Consider the following 19,634-nt stretch of genomic DNA (forward strand, 5'->3'; position numbering starts at 1 on the left):
CAGTATGCTTCAATTTTGAACCTATTGAGATGATAAACCCCAGCATCCTTTTGGTATTCATCTGTTCCTTCTCCAGTTCTTCCTCAAGATATAAAATATCTTGGAAGATGCAGATTTTTTGCCTGGCATTAGAGGCTATATTCACAATGTTTCTCAATCACAGTGCTTCCTGCAATCAGGTAGATGAAGGCCAACCAATTTCAGGACTGCAGGAATGAATTGTGACCTTATTTATGATTTATTTGTCCCATGTTACTCACTCTATTCATTCCTAGAACTAAAATGCATATAAAATGTAAATGCATAAAACTTAAAGAGTTGTTTTAATCTCAATGGATTTGGTCAACTCTTTCTGACCTCAAAGCAAACTCCTAATATTAAGTATTATTGAGTGCATTAAACAATATTTGTACGGCCTATGATATGTTACTCCTTTTAACTAGCTATGAATGTTATATAATCAGTTCTAGATTTATTCAATACAAGGTAATAAAAATAAGTTTTAAAATGTCAGTCAAGTTCTTCTATTGTATCTCAGTTTGTTTATCCACAGCAATATTAAATTATAAGGCTGTGCAGACTTCTAAAACGATTCCTAAGAGGTCCTTCAAAATATCAAAAGCACTTTTATTCAAAGCAGACACATCTTTCAGGCCTCCATATAAATCTGAAAAAGACAAAGATTTGGTTGCTTTCATGAATGTTAGTTGAACCTTTTCATGCATTCAAAAATAGTTGTAGAATAACATACAACCTGGGACCTCAAAACTATTCAGTCACTTGTCTTATATTTGACCCTCAAAAGCTTTTACAAAGAATGCAAGTAAATAAAATAGCCTTTGAAGCTTGGCACCATCACTAAAGGCAAAAAATAATTATATACTCCTGATTTAATGTATCTAATAATGCTGCCCAGATATTTTGTCTTTAAACTTGCTACCATTTAGCTTAAAAAATAAACAGTCAACATATATATGCCAGTAATATTTTCCTGAAAAATGGATTTCAAAATCTGTTTTCACTGCAACAATTTCAGGAGAGAACCAAACTAACTTGTCTTAATATAAATTAATAGTTGCTTTAATTACTATATTGCTTGCAAATTGTCCAAAAAGCCATATTCCAGAACAGATACGTTAAGTCCATAAGAATGTTGTTGTTGTAGATCAGACATGTTAAACTCGCAATGTCACGTGACGTATCGGAGCTTTTTCTCCATTGCCAGCAATGGTGTGGCCATGGTTTCCTGATGATGCGTCCAGCCCACGGGTCAGCAGTTTGACACCCCTGCTGTAGATTAACAGACCTATCCTTCTGGAATAATTTATGCTAAGACAATACATTATTTATCAATTACATGCAACAATGTACTAGAAATAAAAAGGTATGGATAGATTAATGCAACTTTTAGAATTCATTTAAAAGGAACTCATTTTTTCACTGTCTTAAATCACTAAGGCACTCCATAACGTTCATCTTACCTGCTTTGATGGCAGCATTGATTTCCAAAGATAAACATTAATTTAATTTAAACATATCTTGAAGGATCATCATTACTTACATGTGGATTTTTATCACATAACAGAAAACTCATAGCCATATTTTAACTCCCCCCACCTCCAATTCAATTTTCCTTCTATATAACTCAGTGGCCACTTGAAGTCGTCAAAACAGTTTCAGGGTTTTCATTAAAAGTCAAAATGCATAATCAACTAGGGTTAATGCATTTCTATTTCACATTCTATATCAAATATTTACTAGGAATGTTTAAAGACACTATAACAAGAAAATATGTTATTATTGCTAAAACCATATGGAACATATTGTCATCACTTTTGTCAGGCAAAAGAAATCAAGAACCAGGGTTATTCAAATGATCTTTCCAGGATACTTTTAAACAAGAATCTAAACTACTAGCAGTCAAGGCAAACTGGCGCTAGATAAGAGTCAAAGAATTCAAGAGGGCTGGATTTATATCTCTTGTGGGCGCAAAGGGACTTCAAATTGATGATACGCTTGACACATCAGCCTGATCATCTCTTACATCTTTTTAACAATAGTAACAGAATTTCTTTATGAGAATAATTTTATTTATTTGAATTTATAAGCAGCCCAAGTTATCAAGAATGGAACATGTAAAGATGAAGATCCTTTTGTACAAAGTACTAGACCAAATTTTCGTATACACTGCATTTTTTAAACTTTTATACAGTAGAACACATTTTAGATTTTTCATAAACAATGCATGTTGGTAATCTCCCTTGCTCGCTTATCAGCAAAATCAGATGTCTCGCAGAAAATCTATGCTTGAACATAGAGAACCTGTTCAGCTAGGTAGCAAGATACTAGCTTTCTGTTTCAACTGACAGTAAAGTCCAATAATCTACAATGGGTCACTGGGAAGGAAAAAAAAACTTTTAAGAAGTGTGAAGGCATTTGGGTACATGTATGACCAATGTAATGTATCCACCCCATGGTTGAAGGATAAGTTTAAAAGCATTACTCGACTGTTGAACTTGACTAACTAAGAGCTGATCAGTTCTTATCATTTACAGCAGTTAAAAAAGGAGTTAAATTAATATTGTTCATGATAGAATTACAGGGGAGTGAAACTTCGCTTCCTTAATCTTTATTATGCTTCCACTGTTATTGCATAGCTTTTTTTTTCAAATTGCAATTTGTAACTTGAAAAATGTTTCCATTGTACTGCTGCTTGTAGCAAGTTATCTGTGGAAAAACAAACTGGCACAACAAATATAGTGATGCATCAAAATAATATAGTGGCTAACTACAAATTTTCAAATATTATGGTTTACTAATTATGCGAAGCACTGGATGTTGAATAAGCTGCAATTGGCTGAATTGCCAACTTGCGATGTCACAAATTATACTTTATAAGTCACTGGCTGATTTCACAAATCTAAAACAAAATGAAAGAAGCCATATCATGGCTTGGCACAAGGTAAAACCATACTTTCCTATATTAAAATATACCCGTGAATTGGTTTAAAATATTTGTGATTCCAGCTATGTATTTTATTTCAATCAAGCTAAAGCTATATATACATGTAATTTCTCCCCTCCAGTGACTTGTACAATTGTTGTTGTTGTTAGTTGCGAAGTTGTGTCCGACCCATCGCGACCCCATGGACAACGTTCCTCCAGGCCTTCCTGTCCTCTACCATCTTCTGGAGTCCATTTAAGCTCAACCCTACTGCTTCAGTGACTCCATCCAGCCACCTCATTCTCTGTCGTCCCCTTCTTCTATTGCCCTCAATCTTTCCCAGCATTAGGCTTTTCTCCAGTGAGTCCTTCCTTCTCATTAGGTGGCCAAAGTATTTGAGTTTTAGCTTCAGGATCTGGCCTTCTAAAGAGCAGTCAGGATTGATCTCCTCTAGGACTGACCGGTTTGATCGCCTTGCAGTCCAAGGGACTCGCAGGAGTCTTCTCCAGCACCATAGTTCAAAGGCTTCAATTATTTGGTGCTCAGCCTTTCTTATGGTCCAACTTTCACAGCCATACATTGCAACTGGGAAGACCATAGCCTTGACTACACACACTTTTGTTGGCAGGGTGATGTCTCTGCTTTTTAGTGTGCTGTCTAGATTTGCCATGGCTTTCCTCCCCAGGAGCAAGCGTCTTTTAATTTCTTGGCTGCAGACTTGTACAATATTGGAGCCAAAAAGTTATCCGTTCATACTATGTGAGATTAAAAAGCAATTCAACAATGTTCATTTTCTCTCTCTTAGGTATAATATACAGACAGATACTATACTAGAATTACAGTAAGAACTATGCAGAACTTTACATGAAAGAAAAAGGAGTTATGCAATGTTCTGATCCCTAGTAACAAACTCACATATAGAACACTAAAAGTATTCTTGTCGAAAACAATCAACAGCCTATCACCAAAAATGCAAGAGCATCTACTGCACTCTAATTTTAAATAAGAATTGGCATCATAATAATCATGGCTCCAATCACTTAAACATTTGTAATTCTTGTCAAGAATTTGCTGTTCTTTGCAATGAATTGTTGCAGAACTTTTCAACCTCGTAGTATTTCATCCAATTTGGGGTAGGATAACACAAGTAATTGAGCCTATTAATGAGAATCCCATTTTTCTTCATGGGGATTCATAGTTGCTTTCCATGGGAATTTCAATCACTCTGTAGGCAGCCCACAGGTTACAACCGTGCTTTCAGTGACTGTTCAATGTTATCATGGCATTGAACAAGGAGGACTTACAATAGATCCTCATAATTCCTGCCATCAATGTCTGTGGTCATGTGCTTGTGATTTCTGACATTCCCTGCTGACTTCCCAGAAGCAAAATGAATAAGGAAGCCATGATCACAGGAGGCCTTAACAACCTCTTTGGTCCTCATTTAACAGCAGCAATTGGGACTGGTGGAATTGCCATTGGTAAGTAACAAGGTCATGCGACATCATAGTTTTTGCTCATGTCACTTAGAAATGGAGTTTCCAGTGCCAACTGCTGTTGAATCCTGAGGACTATCTGTACGTTCATGACCTGCTCTAGAATAAGGATAATTATTTTATGTATATTGGTTGTCCAGAATCAAATAGTACTTAGAATTTAAAATATTGTTCCATTTTATATTCAAATTGCTATATGCATATCTGTACCCTAGTGATTATTTTTAACTCTTGATTCTTAACAGTAGCAGCCAATATGACCTACACTGACTTCTTATTAGAATAAACCTGCCATTGCAGCCATGCTATTTAGCTTAGTATCTTACTTCGAAGTAAAAGCTTTGACATAACTGGCAAAGAAATGTAAACTAGATTATTTCAAGATCACTCTGGTGTGCATTTCCAGTTTGTATTTTGATCTATATTTCTTTCTCTTTTTAAGAACTGGGAAATCAAATATTCATATTTTTAACAAGGCTAGTACAGTTTTAATTTTCACACCATCTGAGATGCAGAATTAAAAGAACACATTAGTAAGTTATTACATTTGCAATACCAAAGATAAAGGAGATACAAATATCAATCCTACATCATACAGCATTCCTATTTCTCAGTTCATTCCTAGCAACTCTAAATTCGTCCCAGAATTTTTTTCCCAGTTCCAAGAGAGAAATTAAAACACTCCAACTAGGAGTCTTGAAAGTGCTACATAAAGAAACAAGTCCAAGTCTAGAATCCAGTGCTATTAAGTTTAAGTTAATAAGATACTTCCACTTCATAAATAAATATAGCACAAACAGTTTTTTCTTGTTCAAAAACTAGGACACACCTTCACAAAACAACCCCTGCAAGGGTAAGATTATAAAATTAGTTTCCTAAGTACCAACAACTGCAATATTCTATATGAGATAGCACTTTCTCTTAGATTAATCATAACTAAAGGAAAAATAGAAAAGCAAACGGAGGGAAAATCTGGAACAATCCCTAAGTAAAACCTTTTGGAGGAATATACTTATAAGTAGTCCTCTACTTACAACCATTCATTTAGTGACCATTCAAAGTTAAAACAGCATTGAAAAAAGTGACTTATGAATGGTTCATTTACAATCATTGTAGCATTCCCATGGTCACGTGATCAAAACTCAGGTACTTGGCAACTTATTTATGATGGGTTTACTGTCCTAGGGTCATGTGATCACCAATAGCAATCTTCCTAGCCAGCTTCTGATAAGCCAAGTCAATGGGGGAGCTAGATTAACCACACGATTCACTTAACAACTGCAGTGATTCGCTTAACAACTGTGGCAAAAAAGATCATAAAATGGGGCATGATTCGTTTAAAAACTGACGTAGAAATGGAAATGTTGGGCTCAAATGTGATTGTAACTTGAGGACCACCTGTAATGGATTACATGTATTTTTGTCCCAGAATCCCATTTCACTTGTTTTTGGGAATTCAGTATAAAATAATCTGATTTTTTTCCTGTTTATTAATTAAACTTTTTTTTTCATTTTGGACCTCCCCCATAACATTCACAATAGGAATAATTTTCAATTACAACTGCTCCATTTTAAAACGTAAATGTATAAAATCAGACAAATACTCCCAGTAATACCAAATTCATTACACAACTTGTTCACACACAACCAGAAAAGAAAAAAATAATTCAGCATCAAGCCTCATTCTACTTCTGTTACTCCACTGTAGCAAACATGTCTTTTACTATCCAGATCGCATTCATATTAACAGACTGCCTTCTATATATTTAACATATCATAGTTTGCCACTTGCAGTGAAACCGAATGTAGAAGAGAAGTATACTGCAATGAAGAACATGGTAACCAACCCACCAATACAACATGGTAATATATTAATGTCAGTGTTACCTTGTTCAATAATTGATCATGGAAAACAAGAAAAACAGGCCTAACACTTAAGGAAACAAGAGAGAAGTCTTTGGAAACAGATGAAAATAGCACAGGAAAACACAACACAAATTACAAGATGCCAAGTAATTCTAGCTCACGTATGATTAACAATACAAAATAGCTCTAATAAGGTTTATTGTTTAATAATCCTACAGAGGTCCAAGGCTAATACTAACTACCTGATAGCCAATTTCATCATGCAACGGAGCTGATGGAGGAAAAGGAATGTGCTAATTAAACTTTGAAATTACACAAAATAAACTGCAACTTTGTGGAGCTTCCTTTTTTTGGAGGGGGATAGATTTTAAAAATTAATAGATAACATTAGAGGCTTATGAGATTATCTACTGTAAGAAAAATATATAACATCAGGCATTTAAGAAATACAATAGTTGAAACAATGATAATGCAGAGAAAATTTGTTATCTAAAAACTGTAATTGTCAAGCGCAAAGGATCAGGACCATCTATTAAGTTCTAGCACAGATTTATTCAACTCTATACACCAGGCATGTCAAACGTGCACTGTCATGTGATGTATCGTGATTTTTCCCCCCATTGCCAGCAATGGAGTGGGCGCAGTTTCAGCGTGATGCATCCGGCCTGTGGGCCGGCAGTTTGACATGTTTGCTATACACAATAATCTAGTCAACTAAGGTTTAACATTGAATTGGCACCAGCTAAGGATCAACAGAATTCAGGAATGGATGGACTTGGACTGTTAGTTGGAATGTAATGACTCTAAGCTAATGATGTATTTAACTCTACCCCTCAGCTCTGCCTGCTTTTCTACAATATTATTATTCATGCTTAAACATGAAATATGGCAAGGTAAACACATGATTTAGAAGACAATATTAAATTGGAAACAGGGTAACATTTTGGATGTCACTGCCACAATTTTTTAAACATTTTTTAATATAGTATCTTGATTTCAATCTTCAGTCAAGAACTGTTTAAATGAATACCACTTGATAAGCAGTTTTGTTATTTACTAACATCATGTACCCATTGATTTCAATATCCAGAGTCTAAAGAGAATGTCCCAATGATCTAACCCATATAACATATTTTTATTTGTAAAATTTATTAGCCACCCATTTTACCACAGGGCTTAAATATTATGCATTATAATACATATATGACAGAATTTATTTATTTATTTATTTATTTATTTAGTTATATTTATATACCGCCCTATTCCCTGAGGACTCAGGGCGGTTTACAGGGAATTAAAAATCCAAAATACAAAAATTAAGAACAAATTAAAAAGTATTAAATTAACCCTGTAGTCAGTTAAAAAGAACCCCAAATTAAAAATTCTTCCTCAGTCTGGGCCCGAGAGCTGAAAGAGCCAGGTCTTCAGGCCCCGGCGGAATGATCGGAGGTCGGGGGCAGTCCTCAGCTCCACCGGCAGCTGGTTCCAGAGGGCAGGCGCTCCCACTGAGAAGGCCCTATCCCTGGGTGTCACCCGCCGGCAATCTCTCACCGGCGGAACCCTGAGCAGACCCTCCCTGTGGGAGCGCACTGGGCGAAGGGCGTTTGATGCCGGCAGCAGGTGTTCCCTCAAATATCCCGGACCCAGGCCATGTAGGGCTTTATAGGTGATAACCAGCACCTTGAATTTCACCCGGAGGGCAACCGGAAGCCAATGCAGCTCGCGGAGTAGAGGTGTTACATGGGAGTATCGGGAAACCCCCATTACAACTCGCGCGGCCGCATTCTGCACCAGTTAAAGCCTCCGAGTGGTCTTCAAGGGCAGCCCCATGTAGAGAGCGTTACAGTAGTCCAAACGGGAGGTCACAAGCGCATGAGTGACTGTGCGTAGGGCGTCTCGGTCCAGATAGGGACGCAACTAGCGCACCAGGCGAACCTGTGCAAAAGCCCCCCTGGTCACGGCTCCTATGTGATCTTCAAAATTGAGCCGTGAATCCAGGAGGACGCCCAAGTTGCGAGCCCTATCAACGGGGGGTAACACCTCACCCCCCATCATTAGAGGTGGAATAACATGGTTAACCCGAGACGCCGATATGCACAGCCACTCGGTCTTGGCGGGATTGAGACGAAGCCTGTTTCTCCCCATCCAGACCTGAACCGCCTCCAGGCACCGGGACATCACGGAGAGGGCATCACTGGGTTGGTTCGGGGTGGAAAGAAAAAGTTGGGTATCATCAGCATACTGGTGATACCCCACCCCAAAACCACGAATGATCTCGCCCAGCGGCTTCATGTAGATGTTGAACAGGAGAGGTGAGAGAACCGACCCCTGAGGAACTCCACAAATGAGAGACCTCGGGGCGGATCTCTGCCCTCCTGTCAACACCGACTGCGAGCGGCCCCGGAGGTAGGAGGAGAACCACCGTAGAACGGTGCCTCCCACTCCCAACCCCCTGAGACGCCGCAGCAGGATACCATGGTCGATGGTATCAAAAGCCGCTGAGAGATCTAATAGGACCAGGACAGAGGAGCAACCCCTGTCCCTAGCCCTCCAGAGATCATTCACCAGTGCGACCAATGCCGTCTCCGTGCTGTGTCCGGGCCTGAAGCCCGATTGGTACGGGTCCAGATAATCAGTTTCCTCCAGGAACAGAGGGAGCTGATGCGCCACCACACTCTCAACAACCTTCGCCAGAAAGCGAAGGTTGGAGACTGGACGATAGTTGTTTAAAACAGCCGGGTCCAAAGCAGGCTTCTTGAGGAGGGGTCTCACCACCGCCTCCTTCAGGGCGGCAGGGAAGACACCCTCCTTCAAAGAAGCAGTTATTACTGCATGGAACCAGCCTCGTGTTCCCTCCCGAGCCGCATAAGCTAGCCAGGAGGGGCATGGATCCAACAAACAGGTGGTGGAGCTCAGTCTCCCCATGATCCTGTCCACATCATCAGGGGAAACAGGGTCGAACTCAGTCCAGATAACATGCTCAAGACCGCCTGATTCCTCCACATCAGACTCTGCCCAGTCAGAGTCCAGGCTGGTCCGGATCCGAGCGATTTTGTCCGCCAGATGATGACTAAACTCCTCGGCTCGTCCCTGCAAGGGATCCTCTCTCACCTCCTGGTTAAGGAGGGAGCGAGTCACCCTAAACAGGGCGGCTGGGCGATTATCTGCGGATGCGACAAGGGCGGCAAAGTAGTTAGACTTCGCCGTCCTTATCGCCGCAAGATAAGACCTTATAAAGGTTCTTAACTGCAATCGGTCGGATTCGGATCGGCTGGATCTCCAACCGCTCTCTAGACCTCGTCTCCGACGCTTCATCTCCCGGAGCTCCACAGAGAACCATGGGGCCCAACGGGATCTGCGCCGAGTCAGAGGTCGCATGGGTACAACGCAGTCGAGTGCCCTGGTGGCAGCCGTTTCCCAGGCCTCCACCAGAGCATCGACTGGGCTGTGGGTAAGGGTGATAGGTATCGGCCCAAGTGCCCTCTGGAACCGGTCCGGGTCCATTAGGCGCCTGGGGCGGAACCACCTGGTCGGTTCCGCCGCCCAGCGGCGGGGGATGGCATGACGGAAAACCAGCCTCAGGAGGTAATGATCTGACCATGACAGAGGGGTGATGGATGGAGAACCCCCTCCCAGATCATCCAACCACTGTCTAGACAGGAACACCAGGTCGAGAGTATGATCCCCCTCGTGAGTAGGGCCCTCAATAACCTGGGTCAGGCCCATGGCTGTCATGGAAGCCATGAACTCCCGAGCTAACTCCGACGACCCCCCCAGTGATGGGAGGTTGAAGTCACCCAGGACTATAAGCCTGGGGAACTCCACCGCCAACCCTGAGAGGGTGTCGAGCAGCTCAGGCAGGGCTGTTGCCACACAGCTGGGCGCCAGGTATGTGAGCAACAAGCCCAACTGAACCCGAGGACCACATCTCAAGAGGAGGGATTCACTCCCGGCCATCTGGACAATGGTGGCCTCCCGAGGACACAAGGTCTCCCGAATAACCACTGCCACCCCACCACCCCTGCCCTGAGCCCGTGGCTGGTGCAGCACCCGGAAACCTGGCGGGCATAACTCGGTGAGAGGCACCCCTCCCTCCGAACCCAACCAAGTTTCCGTGATGCACGCCAGATCCGCATATTCCTCCTCGATCAGATCCCGGATGAGGGGAGCTTTGTTAACTACGGATCTAGCGTTAAAGTAGACCAACCTGAGCTCAGGGGCCTGATCACCCTCATCCCCGGGTAAGAGGGTGCTAACCGGAGGGTCGGAGCGCGCCACCGCTTGGAGATAGCGGGGGCGTGATCCCAGATGTTGATATGGCCCTCCGCGCAAACACCTGCTGCCATTCCCTATCGCCGTGGGGATTTGAAGCCCCACCCCCACATTCCCAGAACCAGCAGCCACCTCCCCAGACCCCGTCCCGTCAGGACCTCTAACAGGACCCGACTGAGTGCCGGTTAAAGATTCCCTCCCTACCCCCCCCACCCTCCCCCTCCCTAACTTCTTAAAATAACCGGCTAAAAATTTTATCAGGGGCCTCTTAGCATGTCTTAACTCGAGGCCCCTATCTAAGCCCAGCCACCTCTCGGAATCCCAAAGCTTGGGATCGTCATTAAGGGGAGTATGGAAACAGGCGACAGGTCGCGCTTCATCTTCATTTGATAAAGAAGAGGGAAAACAGTGCAGTTTAAAAATTCAGCGCAGTGCAGCTAAAAAATTCCAGGAAATTAGGATAGCTAGGGAAATAGGTCAAAAGTTAAACTAATTATGAATAATCATTTAAAAATACAAGATAGCTATTGGCATGTAATAGTTTTTAACTATTACATTAAAACAGGGGTGTCAAACTCAATTTCATTGAGGGCCGCATCAGCATTGCGGTTGCCCTAAAGGGGCCGGGTGGGTGTGGCCTGGGTGGGCATGGCCTACTGGGTGGGCGTGGCTAGAGTGCGTATGGCCTACTGGGTGGGCGTGGCCAGCTCTACATTGTTCGCATCAAGGGTGCCTATGGGGGCCTGGGCAGGAGTGGGACAGATCTGGGGGTCTCTGGCAGAAGGAGGGTCTCTGGTCCAGGGCCAAGGCAGTGGGGGCCGTTCCCTCACTGTTTCCAGGATGGCTTCGCGGGCCACATGAAACCACTTTGCGGGCCGGATCTGGCCCCCGGGCCTTGTGTTTGACATGTCTGCATTAAAAGAACTAGTTTTCTTTTATTTATTCATTTGAATTTATTAGCAGTCCAAGTCCAATGGGCTTTGGGCAGCATACAAAACTAGAGAAAACATAAAAACATCAAATAAGACAGTCCAGATTCAAATGATCTTATAAACAGCAAAATTAAAACAAAAGCCTGGGACCAAGGCCTTGTTTTCAAAGCTTTCCATAACCGTATGAAAAAGGGCAATGTCCTCATATCTCTGGGGAGATGCTGTTCCAGAGAAGGGGGACCTGGAGTACGCCCACTCTGCCAGAACTAAATACTGCCACTGCTCGCCTACCAAGAAACCCTCTCAACCATAGATACTGTAAGATACAGAAAGACAACAAGCTTGTCAAAGAGTTTAAACTAAACCTACCAATAGCAGTACAGTGAAAAAAGGCAATGAATTCAAACAAGATAAATTATTTTTGCATTGCTTACTTTTTAAGAGCTCCAGTTACAAAGAAGAAACATTATTTTCTTTCATGACTGTGCCAGCTCACAAGCCTTCCAGTGTTTTGTCTTGTATTCATGTTCTTCTCATTATAAAAATATCATAAGGCAAAAGAAAAGGAACAAGCACAGTAGCTCATTCAGTGGCAATGCTACCCAAAGTTTATACTGGATGCACATGAAGTGTACCGTATGTTCCTAGATATTGCTGCAACCGAGTACTAGTTCCACCAGATGCTTTTTCTTCTCATATTAACAGGGTAACAAATACCCTGAGGACATTGAGTCTATCATAAAATTGATAAACTAAGTACCCAGGAAAAGTACTAAGTACCCACACAATGGTATAGTGAAGAGAATCTACTTTAAAAATCCAGTGGCAATCTCTGAAAGTCTGATATTTAAGAATAAAACCTACATATATTTCATGATAAACTAGTAAACTTTTCAAAATCAAGTTTACCAAGTTTTTAGAATGAACCGTACTCTTTAAACAACTGAATTTAGAAGAGTTTAGAAAGCTTGACAAAATACAAGAATACAAGATATGGATGGGGGCAAATGCATTTACCATTCACAACTGGAAATCCTAGCCATAAAAAGGAGATACCAAGAGAACTGATTCAGTAAGGTTTGGAAATGTTTGGTAAGGGGGAACCTTTTTCCAACAGGGATACAGTCAAAAGAATTTACCTTGAAAGACCACATGAAGCATGACTGGTATGGTCAAAACAATTTACTCTTTTGTGGAACATGGGAGACTGCAAAATTCTTTTGCCGAAAGCTTATGTTTTGCAGTGGTTTAATACACTTATTTATCCCCTTGTCCCTAAAAATGTTTTGCTCAAAATCAGTCATTTTTGCTAACAAATCATACTTACCAGTTTTATAGAATCTATATAGCTGATTTACTTGTAAAATTTATTAGGAACACATCTTACTTCATGGTAACTTACCAAAGCTTACTCATTAAGTAAATAATTATAATTAAATAAAAGTTTACACCAAAGTAAACTGCAGAGGTTTAATAGCAAATACAGAATCGCTACAGAAGGTAGCCGACAGCGTCTGCAGGGCATAATGTCTAATTAAAACAAGACCATCCATCTGAAATTCCTTTTATTTTATTAGGTTAATCTAGTACGATTGATTTCTGTTCCTGGAAAATAAGGCTGTAGATTTAATAATCTCTCAAAAGCCACTTTTGAAGATAATCTAGAACCTGTAGCAGACTCACAAAATAGTAGTCTCCCACAGTATATAACTACGGCATTTTGTGACTTATACAGCCTGGAATGCCAGAAAGGACAACATCTTCCAGTCTTCAAGTCAGTGATCTAGACTTTTCAATCTTTTCACCTATTGTACCACTTTTAGGACATGGCAATATTTGAGTACCACCAGTCGCCTAGCAAGGCGTCAAAAACCTGATGACCAAAAAAAAAAAAGGAAACAAGTGAAAGTGCAGGTAGTCCTCGACTTACAACAATTTGCTTAGTGATTGTTACGACACTGAAAAGTTACTTATGACCATTTTTTAGACTTATGACCATTACAGCGTCCTCAGGGTCATGTGATTTACATTCGGATGCTTGGCAACTGATTCATATTTATGATCTGGACCAGTACCAATCGGGTTTCAGGCCCGGGCACAGCACAGAGACGGCATTGGTCGCGCTGGTGAATGATCTCTGGCGGGCTCGGGACAGGGGTTGTTCCTCTGTCCTAGTCGTATTAGATCTCTCAGCGGCTTTCGATACCATCGACCATGGTATCCTACTGCGGCGTCTCAGGGGGTTGGGAGTGGGAGGCACTGTTTTGCAGTGGTTCTCCTATCTCCTGGGCCGCTCGCAGTCAGTGTTGACAGGAGGGCAGAGGTCCGCCCCGAGGCCTCTCGTTTGTGGAGTTCCTCAAGGGTCGGTTCTCTCTCCCCTCCTGTTCAACATCTACATGAAGCCGCTGGGCAAGATCATTCGTGGTTTCGGGGTGGGGTATCATCAGTATGCTGATGATACCCAACTTTTCTTCTCCACCCCGAACCAACCCAGTGATGCCCTCGCCGTGATGTCCCGTTGCCTGGAGGCGGTCCGGGTCTGGATGGGGAGAAACAGGCTTCGTCTCAATCCTGCCAAGACTGAGTGGCTGTGCATACCGGCATCTCGGGTTACACAGACTATTCCATCTTTAATGATGGGGGGTGAGGTGTTACCCCCCCCCCCCGTTGATAGGGCTCACAACTTGGGCGTCCTCCTCGATTCACGGCTCAATTCTGAAGATCACATAGGAGCCGTGGCCAGGGGGGCTTTTGCCCAGGTTCGCCTGGTGCGCCAGTTGCGACCCTATCTGGACCGAGATGCCCTACGCACAGTCACTCATGCGCTCGTGACCTCCCGTTTAGACTACTGCAACGCTCTCTACATGGGCCTGCCCTTGAGGACCACTCGGAGGCTTCAACTGGTGCAGAATGCGGCCGCGCGAGTTGTGATGGGGGCTTCCCGATACTCCCATGTAACACCTCTACTCCGCAAGCTGCATTGGCTTCCGGTTGCCCTTCGGGTGAGATTCAAGGTGCTGGTGATAACCTATAAAGCCCTAAATGGCTTGGGTCTGGGTTATCTGAGGGAACACCTGCTGCCGGCATCAAGCTCCCACAGGGAGGGCCTTCTCAGGATACCGCCGTTTAGGGAATGCTGGCGGGTTATTCCCAGGGGAAGAGCGTTCTCTGTGGGCGCGCCGGCCCTATGGAACCAGCTCCCCATGGAACTTAGGACTGCCCCCGACCTTTGCTCATTCCGCAGGGACCTGAAAACTTGGCTCTTTGAGCTGTCTGGCCCAGGCTGAGGGGTTTTAATTTTTATTAGGCTTTAGTTTTAAATTTCGGGGACTTTAATTGTTTTAATCTGATTTTAATTTTTGTATGTTTGTTTTAATCTTCCCTGTACACCGCCCTGAGTCCTCCGGGAATAGGGCGGTATATAAATTTAATAAAATAAAATAAAATAAATGATGGTTGCAATGTTTCAGTGTCATGTGATCCCTGTTTGCAAACTTCTGACAAGCAAAGTCAATGGGAAAACCAGATTCGTTTAAACGTGTTACTAATTTAAGAACTGCATTGATTCACTTAACAAATGTGGCAAGAAAACTCGTAAAATGGGACAAATGTCTCAATTTGCATGTCAGAGCATGCAGTCTTATTGCACTGAAGTAAGTCAGGAGAAAATACAGTAAACAGTGGTTTGTATTTAAATGGTGGTTTATATTACACTATCTACAAATATCCACTAGGAACAAAATACATACATGTGGTAATACAGCAAACTCCAAAACACAGCAGTTACAGCAGGAAATGGGCAAGAGAGAAAGACTCCAGCAAGGCCTTCCCTTTTATACTCAAGCTCTTAAAGGGATACAGACTTCTGCTGAGTCATTCCTAACATTGCATCATTCACCTTACATTACATTAGCTGGTTAGAGTTTAAATCAATATCCTAACACAAACCTAAATTTTGGGCTCAACTGTACACCCACTCACCACACTTTTAATGGGAAACTTGTGCCTGTTTCTCTGACATTAATTTTTGCACTGTTTTATCCCCTTCTTTCCCTCTGCTTGCCTCAAAGAATTCTCTCCTCTTCTATGTCTCTTTCTCCACCCCCTTCTCTTTCCCTTTTTTTCCTCTCCTTCTCCCGCCAAAACCTCTTCCTTTTATATCCTCTCCTCTCTCCCCCTTCCTCCTCCTTTTCTCTTCGGTGCAACTCCACCTGACTCCTCTCCCCCAGGCTACTCCCAGAAGCGCCAATCAGCTGGAGCTACAGAGCCCTGGCAATACAGCAGCTCCAGCTGACTCTCCCACCAGTCTGTGTGGTGCTGCCACCACTTCAGCTCATCCCCCGGCTACACTTTTACACTTCTTTTACAGTGGTTTTTCAACCCATCATTTGTGTACCACCTGCAAGGTACCGAAGTACCACCAGTGGTACGCATAGCACTTGTTGAAAAACAGTGATCTAGAAAATGTAACCAAGAACATTTCTGTAAGTGATCTCAACTTCAGAATTTCTTCCCACAGAAGAATGTTAGATTTAAGTACAGATAGTTGTTGTTTGACCAAGGCAATTGAGGCAGGAAACTGCTGCTAAGCGAAGTGGTCATAAAATGTTACATCATGTGATTGTGCTGACTTATGACTATGGTGGTGGCAGTCCTGGTTGCTGTTAGGCAAATCCAGCAAGATTGCAGAATCCCACGGTCATGTGGTCAATATTTCCGACCAGCTTCCCCATTGACTGTCAGAAGTAAGCGTGAATGCAGGACATTGTAACCATCATAACTGCAAGCTGGTTGCCAAGCACCTGAATTGCAATCATGGGACTATAGGGATACTCCACCAGCCTCAATTATGAGAAAGGTTATTAAGTCCCCCTCAGTCAATGCCATCGTAACTTCAAATGGTCAATAGAAAAGTGATCATTCAATGAGGATTAACTTCTAAACCAATTTTTCTAAAAACTTGCACAAAACATAAAGCATAGTTTCTCAACACACTGCATTACAAAAATTATACTCAACTATACTGAATCAGTCATATGTAAGCAGAAACCAAACCCAACATGTTTTAGTCCAGTTTTGGGGCAAAACAATATCCAGAAGAACCCAGGTGTAATTGTATGACTCAAACCAGTAAAACTGGTGGCCCATCAGACCTTTCCCCTCCTCCTCTGCATGGCCATCCCATGACCCTCCAATTTTTACTACACCTTCAGTCCCCACCTCTCCTTGAAGTAGCATGTCCTAATTTCAAAGCAAAATATATCTCATTGGTTCTCACTTTCCCCTAATCTTCCCAGGACCTCCCCTCTGTCTCTGATGTATCTTGTATATATCACTACCAGGAAACCTCTCAGCCTTGACTTTGTCCCCTTCTTACCCTCACCACATCTGCCTGGAACAATCATATTTCATTCTGTATCTAGAATAAGAATATGTATTACAAAAACACCAGAAACATCCACTTTTTCATTCAAGTACATAAGGACAATTCAAGCACAAAGCATTTTGTACACCTTTCAGAAAAAATACCTTTATAGCCTTACATTGTTGTAACATATTAACTCTTGAGAAAAGCATGGTGTATATTCTAGTATAAATACATAGGTTGGCAGGCATTTGGCAAGTTGTGTAATTTTCAAGAACAATCTCCCCCTATGCCTGAAAAGTTTTCGATCAGTGTGTGTGCTACTTGTTCTAACATATGCCAGCAAAACATGCTAACTTCACAATCAAGACAAAAGCTACAAGTGATGCAAAGAGCTATAGAAAAATACATGCTCAGCAATCACAAGACAAGATATAAAGACCTGCAAATGGGTTAGAGAACAAATGAAAATATACGATGCCATAGGAGGAGTAAAATTATTGAAATGGAAATGAACTGGTCACATAGCAAGAAGAAACTGACGGTAGGTAGACTAAGGCAGTCATAGAATGGATTCCATTTGATAAAAAGCGTCCACAAGAGACCTAAAACAAGATGGAGTGACGACATCAGCAAGCATTGCACACCCAACTAGCAAAGGAAAGCTCAAAAACATATTGGCTGAAAATATACGGAAGAGGCCTTCATCCTGCAGTGGATAGACAACGGCTAGAGTGATGATGACGATGAAATACATAGGTACTGTTTTGAGAATTCTGAATTCCTTTCTTTTATCTGTTCATGATTGCAAAGTATTTCAAAACTTCATTTAATGAACCTGGAATGTTTTAAAACTACAATTTGCAGTCCCAAACCTCTCCATAAATAGCAGCCATTCTGTAACATACATTATACCAAAGAATATGTAAGTATTAGTAAGTCTACTTTGTAGTGCCAGCATTGATTCTTGCATATGTATTCCAATAACCCTCTTCTCGGTCAGTGTCTGTGCGCACACACATGTGCTCCCTCCTCCAATTTTATTTAAAATGACGAATAGGAGTTGCCCATCCAATGTGGGCCTTACGTAAGTAACAGAACCATCTCCTATTCTCTTTTCTATAGCTCACAAGATTAATACAGTTCATAAGATTAATCTAAGTTTTTAGCTGTTAATCCAGACTGCATTGACTCCTCAGACAATCTTTGATTACATCTATTTGGTAATGCTCACGATCAAACAAATTCAACAATATCTCAAGAACTACAGATTTCTCGCTCCATAAAGAAAAATGGTTGTATAGGGAGAATAATTCCTCTGGCTCCTACATGATTCTTTCTTCCTAGCTCTCCATTCAAAATCCTTTACCTGCAATATGGGATTCATTTGGTCAAGTTTGGCTTTGACTTAACTTTATACATTGAAACTTTAATTCAATAATAACTAATAGAAACTAAACTTAAAGAGAAAGGAAAGAGAAAAAAGGGCAAAGAAAGGAAAAGGAAAAGAAAGGAAAAGAAAAAAGAAATAAAAGACCTTCATCACAAGTATAAACAAGTTTGGGAGCTCTTCAAGATTACCAATAAATCTTTCTTCCCATAATGTATCTCCTATCTATTAACAAATCCAAAGGACATTAATTTTTCAATCCTGGTGTCAGCTAGTCTGTAAAGGGTTCCTAGAATTTCATAAAAACTTATTTTAACCTTCATCAAATAAACCATCTTTATATTCCTTCTGTTTATCTCTGACAACCTTAATCTTTAGTTCAAATGTTGTTGTAGAATTTAATACCCTTTGAATTCTTTTTTGTCCCTTTGGATAGACTTCAAGCCTTTAACAAGACTTTTTTGTAAATCCAATAAAAACATTACCTATTATCCCTTGATCATTTGCATTTCCCCTTTAATTTTTATAACTTCAGCCAGGTTTTTTTGCATAGCCAGAAAAAAGTTCCATTCAAATCATTCTCTTGGCCTGTTATTTCTATTTCTACTTTAAATACCATCTGTCTTATGATCCATATTTTAATCCAATGTTTTAATTCCACTTCTTCTGCATCAAGCAAGGTTTGTTTCACCTGTCATTCCTTCATAACATCCTTTAAACAGTGTCAATCCATAGAAGCAGATATCATTACACATGCTGTTCTTATAAGGGCAATTAATTTCTGGTCCCATTCTTCCAAGATCTTTAGTATTTCAAATGTTGCAATGTTTTGCATCATGTTATACATCCAAATTCTAATCAAAACTAAAGGCATGTTTTTTTTTTCCTCCCTGGACTTTAGTCCCTTGTAGGGTCCTACTGAAATCATATAGTCTCTAAACTGTTAGGACATACAGTAGACAAAATAATTCTGGTTCCCATGAAAAGCCATTTTATGTTGTTAGTTCCAAAATCTTATAACAGGGGTGTCAAACTTGCAACGTCACATGTGTTGTAACGTATCATGACTATTTTTCCATTGCTGGCCATGGGGTGGGTGATTTCGGCAAGTCACATCTGGCCTGCAGGCTAGCAGTTAGACACCCGTCTTATAGTCTAAGTGTCAAAAATTCCAAATTTGTCTGGCCCTTTGTTTTACAACTTTCTTGGCTGAAAATTTTATTTAGCTCTTTGCCACTTTTTGAATTCTTTAAACCCCTTTAATTTTAAGTCCCCTGTAATTAATTTTTCTTTTATTCAGAAATGAAGATAGATTCACCAGGTAGCTTTAAAAAACCTCTAATAGCATTAATAGATTTCCAAAAGTATT

General features: G+C 41.3%; 1 protein-coding gene across 5 annotated transcripts in view; it reads right to left on the minus strand.

Moving 5' to 3' along the window:
* LARP1 (La ribonucleoprotein 1, translational regulator) overlaps positions 1 to 19,634 on the minus strand; it is an 86,682-nt gene that overhangs the window by 56,550 nt on the left and 10,498 nt on the right. Inside the window, exon 1 of one of the 5 annotated variants that reach the window (XM_083353551.1) lies at positions 16,888 to 16,907. The exons of the other annotated variants lie outside the window; for them this stretch is intronic. The gene's annotated coding sequence lies outside the window, so the exon portion shown is untranslated. Of the gene's footprint in view, positions 1 to 16,887; positions 16,908 to 19,634 lie in introns of those variants that run through there. 5 annotated transcript variants of the gene reach the window in all.

The sequence above is a fragment of the Vipera ursinii genome (assembly GCF_947247035.1).
Source record: "Vipera ursinii genome assembly, chromosome: 2".
Taxonomy (NCBI): Eukaryota; Metazoa; Chordata; class Lepidosauria; order Squamata; family Viperidae; genus Vipera; species Vipera ursinii.